Below are 6,037 nucleotides of genomic sequence, written 5' to 3' on the forward strand. Positions count from 1 at the left end.
AATTAGGATACATGAATATGTGGAAAACATGGTTAATGGATAGTTAGATGTGGTATTATGATTACATGGATTGGCTTAAGTTAGGTGGAAAGTTTAAGTTAATTAAGGATTTAGATTTTAGTCCACTTGGCCAAATACAATCCTACCTTGACTCTAACCCCATTACAACCCTTAAAAGACCTCTTGATATGTGTATTTCACTACAAGAAAAACACCCATTCAGGTACATTTGAAAAGTGTAGCCAAAAGTGAAAAAAAATTATGCCTTAGGCTATGGCTACGCTTTCTGGGCTACGGCTACGCTTTTTGGGGTGATTCCTATTCGGCCGTTGCCTATTCTCAAAGGCTACGCTTTTCTGCACCAAGGGCTACACTTTTGGCGTTTGGGAATAGGGTGCGCTTTTCAAGTGATGCTGTTTATGACCAAAGACTACGCTTTTCAGCTTCCATTTTTACTAGAATAGGCTACGCTTTTCAATGCTACTGCATCACCTTTGAAGCGTAGCCACTTTGTATACCATGGCTACTGTTTATAAGTGTAGCCTTAGGTTTCTCTTTTTTTTTTGTATTCTATAGCTACTGTATATAAGTGTAGTCTTAGGTCTCTTATTGTTTTTTTTATTTTCTATATATATATATATATATATATATATATATTCTAATAATTATTAATACAACATAATATTTAGTAATATAATTATATGTATAATAATTATGCAATTTTAATTAAATGAGTTAAATATTATAAAATAAAAATAAATACATAATTATATTAAATAATTTTTTTAAATAATAAAAATTATCTAACCAAAATATATTTATAATAATGATCCAAAAGTACTAGAATGAAGTTAATTGTGAGTATTCATACATCTCACACTAAAGTAAGCATAGCCATATCAAAATAACCATGATGCTACTTAGAATTTACTAGTAATACTCTACGAGAAACATATCCTACATAAGCATCTTCTAATAAAAGGCATTAGTAGTCAACCATACATGTATCCATTTTCAACACTACTCTATCTTATAGCCAATAAACCACAATAATAATCAGCTTAATCTTCATTATCATCCTCAACATTATCCTGCATAATTATATAGAAAAATAATTATTAAAAAATATTCATAATGACATTTGCAATTATAAAAATTATAAAATCAAACTCAAAACTATCAATGACTGATATCATTAATTCACCTCTGCCTTCTTTATTCTTTACTAAATGCTGGCCACACTTGCAAAGATATATATGAACATGGTAATCAAATCACACAAGTCAGCAAAAATATATATGAACATGGTAATCAAATCACACAAGTCAGAATCGAGAATTGCACTATCCAAACTATCTATGCTAGCCAATGTTCTATATCCACTAATTTTTTGTTTTTCAAAATTTCAATAAATTTCGCTTTGGAGATATGAGAGTTAAGAGTTCACCTTTATAGGAGGGATTTATCAGTGCTTCATATATTAAATTAACAATGTCATCCAAATGAATCCAGGAAAACCTGTACAAAAAAAAAGAAAAATAACTTAATTATATCAAAGTATTATTTATTCGGGAATGGATCTTTTTAATTATGTGGCAAACTATATATGATCGAAATTCGAAACACTTACAATTTTCTAACCACTCGTGATTTTTGCCAAACCACAACTATATCTTCTGAAGTAAAATACAATATATGAGAAAATATACTTAAAACACAAATCTGTTTCTAGACAATGATGTAGCAAGCTAACAGCAATCATAAAATACTAACCCCTCTCAGCCTTCCTACAAATCAAATAACAAGCATAGGCATTATTTACTATTTAGTTCATTTAGTTAAATTTAAAAATACTACAGACTTCATAGTAATAATGCAGAAGCAGAACTGTTTTGCTTTCAAAAGAAACTTTTACATAACACCAGAATAGACTAATAGCTAACGAGTCTCTCGGGATAATTGGTTTAATAATAATGTGAACCTCCTTCAATAATCTCTGTTTATAATTAATAAATAATAAAGTTTAGTGCTTTTAGTAAAGTAAACTCAAGAATTGATGCACAAACCTAAAACTTTTAATATTATCTCCCTAATGTACAATAACCTGTGCTAATATATAGAAAAGGCACTCCTACACTGCTTCCATACTTCTGCTGAATCCAGATTTTTAAGCTATTAAATGGATAGGTCAGAGGAAGAATAAGCAATTTCTTGTAAGTAAAACTTGCTTAACTTGATGCACATATATTTGTCAAGAAAAATATACATATAAAAAGGTTCATTTTCAATTTGTACCATCAGGAATCATATGCTTACTTTTGATGTTACTTTAATCCTGCTCTGCTTGATTTCTGTTTTTATCTGCAGAATTAAAACGAGCGTTGGAAAGATGTCTATTATCTCTTAATAACCAAAACTCTATGAATCTTTAAGTCAATACAATCCAATAATGACAGTGATAGGAACAAGGCAATAACCTCCGAAGACCATCTGGTACTTATGGATATTCCAGCCAAGTTAACCACCCCTGTTGAGCCCTGAATGCTATTCTTCCATTCCGACTCCTCCGCAATCTTAATTCCTGGAAAGTCTTTCACTGGAAGGGCAAGGCAAAGTTAACCAATGAATCCAAAGTGCATGATCTATCTACCTTTTTTATTTATTTAAAAGGAAGATAAATGTAAGACTTTCAATAGTGAATGGATCTAAATTAGGTATGAATTTAAACCAAATGCAGCATAATAAGCTTAAGAATGATTAGGATTTATGAAGTAGCACTTCACATGGCAGAGTTATATAACTTATATCTAATGGGAACTCAACCCCAACCCCAACCCCAACTTGTTATGATACTATTAATCAAATATCAGTAAAGCCCAAATTACTGTCTGCATTCTCACATCAAAACACATGGAATTTACTGTCTGTCACCTCAAGCGTTGGCCACTCAAAAGCTGGATAGAATTTCTTTGTGCATACAAATCCAAAGAGTATTAACAGTAATGAAAGAGGTATAAAGAACGGTGCGTAGTAGAACTTCTGCACCCCAAAGTAACCAAGCATGGTAACTTGGTATAGAATCAAAGATGCTAGTATGCGGTTGTGTATGTGCGGCCACATCCTTCCATAGCTTTCATACGATGGAACATACACTTTTAGAGCCTGTTGATAACAAAAAAACACTACTCATTCATGAGATTTCAAGCTATTAAAATGACACGGATCAATTAATATCCTGGTTGGGTAAATAGAATCATGAGAACTTCACCTGATTTCTTAGTATAAGCCATCCGAGGCCAAAATACAGAGCACCAAATGGGACTATCAGAGGAGCAATCACAGAATAGCAGAAAACGATTGTGACGATGAGCATGTCACCAAGAACTCTAGTCCCATAACCAAGATCTCCAGGAGCCCAAGCCTCTTTCACCTCCGCATCAGTCTTGCAAAGATACTTTTTCTTCAAATGGAATAAAATAAGAGGAACTAACCCGGACAGCTCAAGACCATAGCCAACAAAAAATCTGACAAACAGAATAGAAGTCATTTAATTTGGTTGAACATTAAATCATATGCACAACCCAACTTCATAAGAAGATGATAACTAACAAGATCATGGAAACACCATTTGTAAATCAAGTTTGCATTAATGCACCCTTTAGCATATATAGCAAACAGACTCAATCAGCATTGCCAGAAGAACAATAGTAAATAAATAAATGAAACATGAAATATTATCTTACTTGAGAGCCACATAGGTCAAGAAGAAAGTAGCATTGCATGGAAGGCTTGCAGCTAGCAAAGACACAAGTTATTGTCTGCATTCTCACATCAAACACATCAAAAATGGCTTTACCACTACCAAACCTCTAATCTTCCAATCCAAGCTCCTCTGTTTTTCTCTGTTATACCTCTTCACAACTCTTTTCCTCGCTCTCTACACCATTCTCTCTCAATCCAAATGCTTATTCAGATCTTCCCCTTTGGATCCAATTCAGGATCCTCTCTTCTCTTACCCTTCCTCCTATGGAGAGCACAAGTATGCTGTCTCAACCACACGTTCTACATGCACTTCTCCTATTTTCTTTTCAGGTGCTCTGCGTCGATTCCTCTGTTCTGTGTGATTCTCTCCCAATATAGAAAATGCTGAATTTGTGTTGTTGTTGTGATAAAGCTGAAGAATTTCCACTAATGAATTGTGGTTATCGGATTCAGATTACTTGGATGTTGTGAAGGAGATCAAGAATTTGATCAAGGACTCTTCATCAGCTGAGGAGTCAAGTGCTCTACTCTACATGCTTCTCGGCTACCAGGAAGCCAAAACCATTCATGCAGTAAAACCCCCAATTCCTATCAGTGTCATATCCAGAAGCTACAACCCCTAATTAAAAACCCTAAAATTGGAACCCAAAACCTCCCAAATTTCACAGAACAAACTGAAAATCGATACATACCTTCTCAGGTGAGCGGCGATGACGATGCTGAGCGACGACGACGATGCTGAGCGACGACAGTGAGCACATGCGACGATGATGCTGAGCGGTGACAGTGAGTGCACGAGAAGGCGATGCGAGGCGACGGTCAGCGCACGCAACGACGATGGTCCGCACGGCAGAGCCCTAGCCGGTGTCGTCCTCTCCTTCCTTCCCCTCTCCTCTCTTCTTCTCTTCTTCTTCCCGTTCTCTCTTTTTCTGATTTTTCCCTCTTTTGTGTGTGTGTGAGTGAGGATGAGAGTGTGAGCTTGTGAGTGGTGAGCTGGTGACTGGTGAGTAGCGTAGCCATGTGGTGAGTGGTGACTGGGTGGCGACGGTCAATAGCGACGGTGAGAAGGCGAAGGTGATGAGTGTCGTAGGTGATGTGTGTTAAAGGTGAGAATGGCGAAGGTGAGAATTGTGTGCCAAAGGATTGGCGAAGGTGAGGGTTCCTCCAATTGAAGGTGCTGTGTGCGTGTCTGCTTTTGGAGGGAATTGAAAGAGGAATAAAAATTTCACGAAGTGTTAGGATTTGGTCTTATACATTAGGCATCACTTTTAAAATGCACCCAAAACTTAATAAATAGGCTACTCTCTAAAAGCGTCCTCTTTGATACAAAAAGTGAACCTATAGATATCAAGCTACGGCTACGCTTTATAAGTGATTTCTAAAATACTTAAGGCTATACTTTTTAAATGATGCCACAATTGTGTATCCTTTTCTCATATAAAAAGGCAACACGGAAAAAAGCATAGCCTATTCTATGAATAGGCTACACTTTTCAAATGTAGCTTAAAAGAAGTGTGGCTGAATGGGTATTTTTCTTGTAGTGTTTATGCATTAAATTTTTGTTGATTGTTAGATGAAGAGCAAGCCTTAGAAAGCAAGGTTAGTAGAGAATTGAGAGAATCGAACCTTAAACACTTGAGTGATTAGAGTGTATACACTTCCGGTGAGGGTTCGACGCTCGATTCTTTGTTCCCGGCTTTCATGAGCTATTCTCTTCTTGCAAGTATATTTGTACTTCATTTTTAGGATTTGAATTAGTGAAATCCAGTTCATATTTATTCTTGGAGAATTTATTTACTTTTAAACCAAGTAGGTAAAGACATTTTGCATGTAGTTGCATTCATATAGATAGGTTACATTACATACTTTCTACCATTCTTCTTCACCTTTATAGCTTCTCTTGAGCTTAGCATGAGGACATGCTAATGTTTAAGTGTGAAAAGGTTGATAAACCACTATTTTATGGTTTATCTTGTGTTTAATTGAGTGGTTTTATCAAGTCCTTGCCCACTTATTCATTTAAATTGCATGGTTTTACTTTTTCCTTCCTGATTTTGTGCTATGATTGAAAATATGTTTCTTTGACCTTAATTTTATTAATCTTAATCATCCCTTTGTACCATTTGATGCCGTGATATGTGCGTTAAGTGATTTCAGGGATTACAGGGTAGGAATAGCTTAGAGAATGGAAAGGAAGCATACAAAAATGGAAGGAATACAAGAAGTTGAAGAAATTGTTAAGTTGTCAACCTGACCCTCTCACACTAAAACGGAC

The 6,037-nt window shown here is 35.4% G+C and overlaps 1 long non-coding RNA gene across 6 annotated transcripts; it reads right to left on the reverse strand.

Moving 5' to 3' along the window:
• Nucleotides 1–799: 799 nt before the first annotated feature.
• Nucleotides 800–5,026, reverse strand: LOC112727132 (uncharacterized). 6 transcript variants are annotated; one of them, XR_003812628.2, is made up of 10 exons: nt 4,455–5,026; nt 3,744–4,306; nt 3,269–3,524; nt 2,901–3,162; nt 2,478–2,596; nt 2,317–2,361; nt 1,631–1,676; nt 1,448–1,518; nt 1,205–1,241; nt 800–1,091 (listed from the first exon to the last, which is right to left on the reverse strand). It is a non-coding gene; the product is annotated as an uncharacterized lncRNA (long non-coding RNA). The 6 variants fall into 6 exon arrangements; XR_011868406.1 differs by having other exon boundaries at nt 3,744–4,381; nt 4,455–4,899; XR_003812624.2 differs by lacking the exon at nt 1,631–1,676.
• Nucleotides 5,027–6,037: the final 1,011 nt, after the last annotated feature.

Source organism: Arachis hypogaea, chromosome 12, assembly GCF_003086295.3.
Source record: "Arachis hypogaea cultivar Tifrunner chromosome 12, arahy.Tifrunner.gnm2.J5K5, whole genome shotgun sequence".
NCBI lineage: Eukaryota > Viridiplantae > Streptophyta > Magnoliopsida > Fabales > Fabaceae > Arachis > Arachis hypogaea.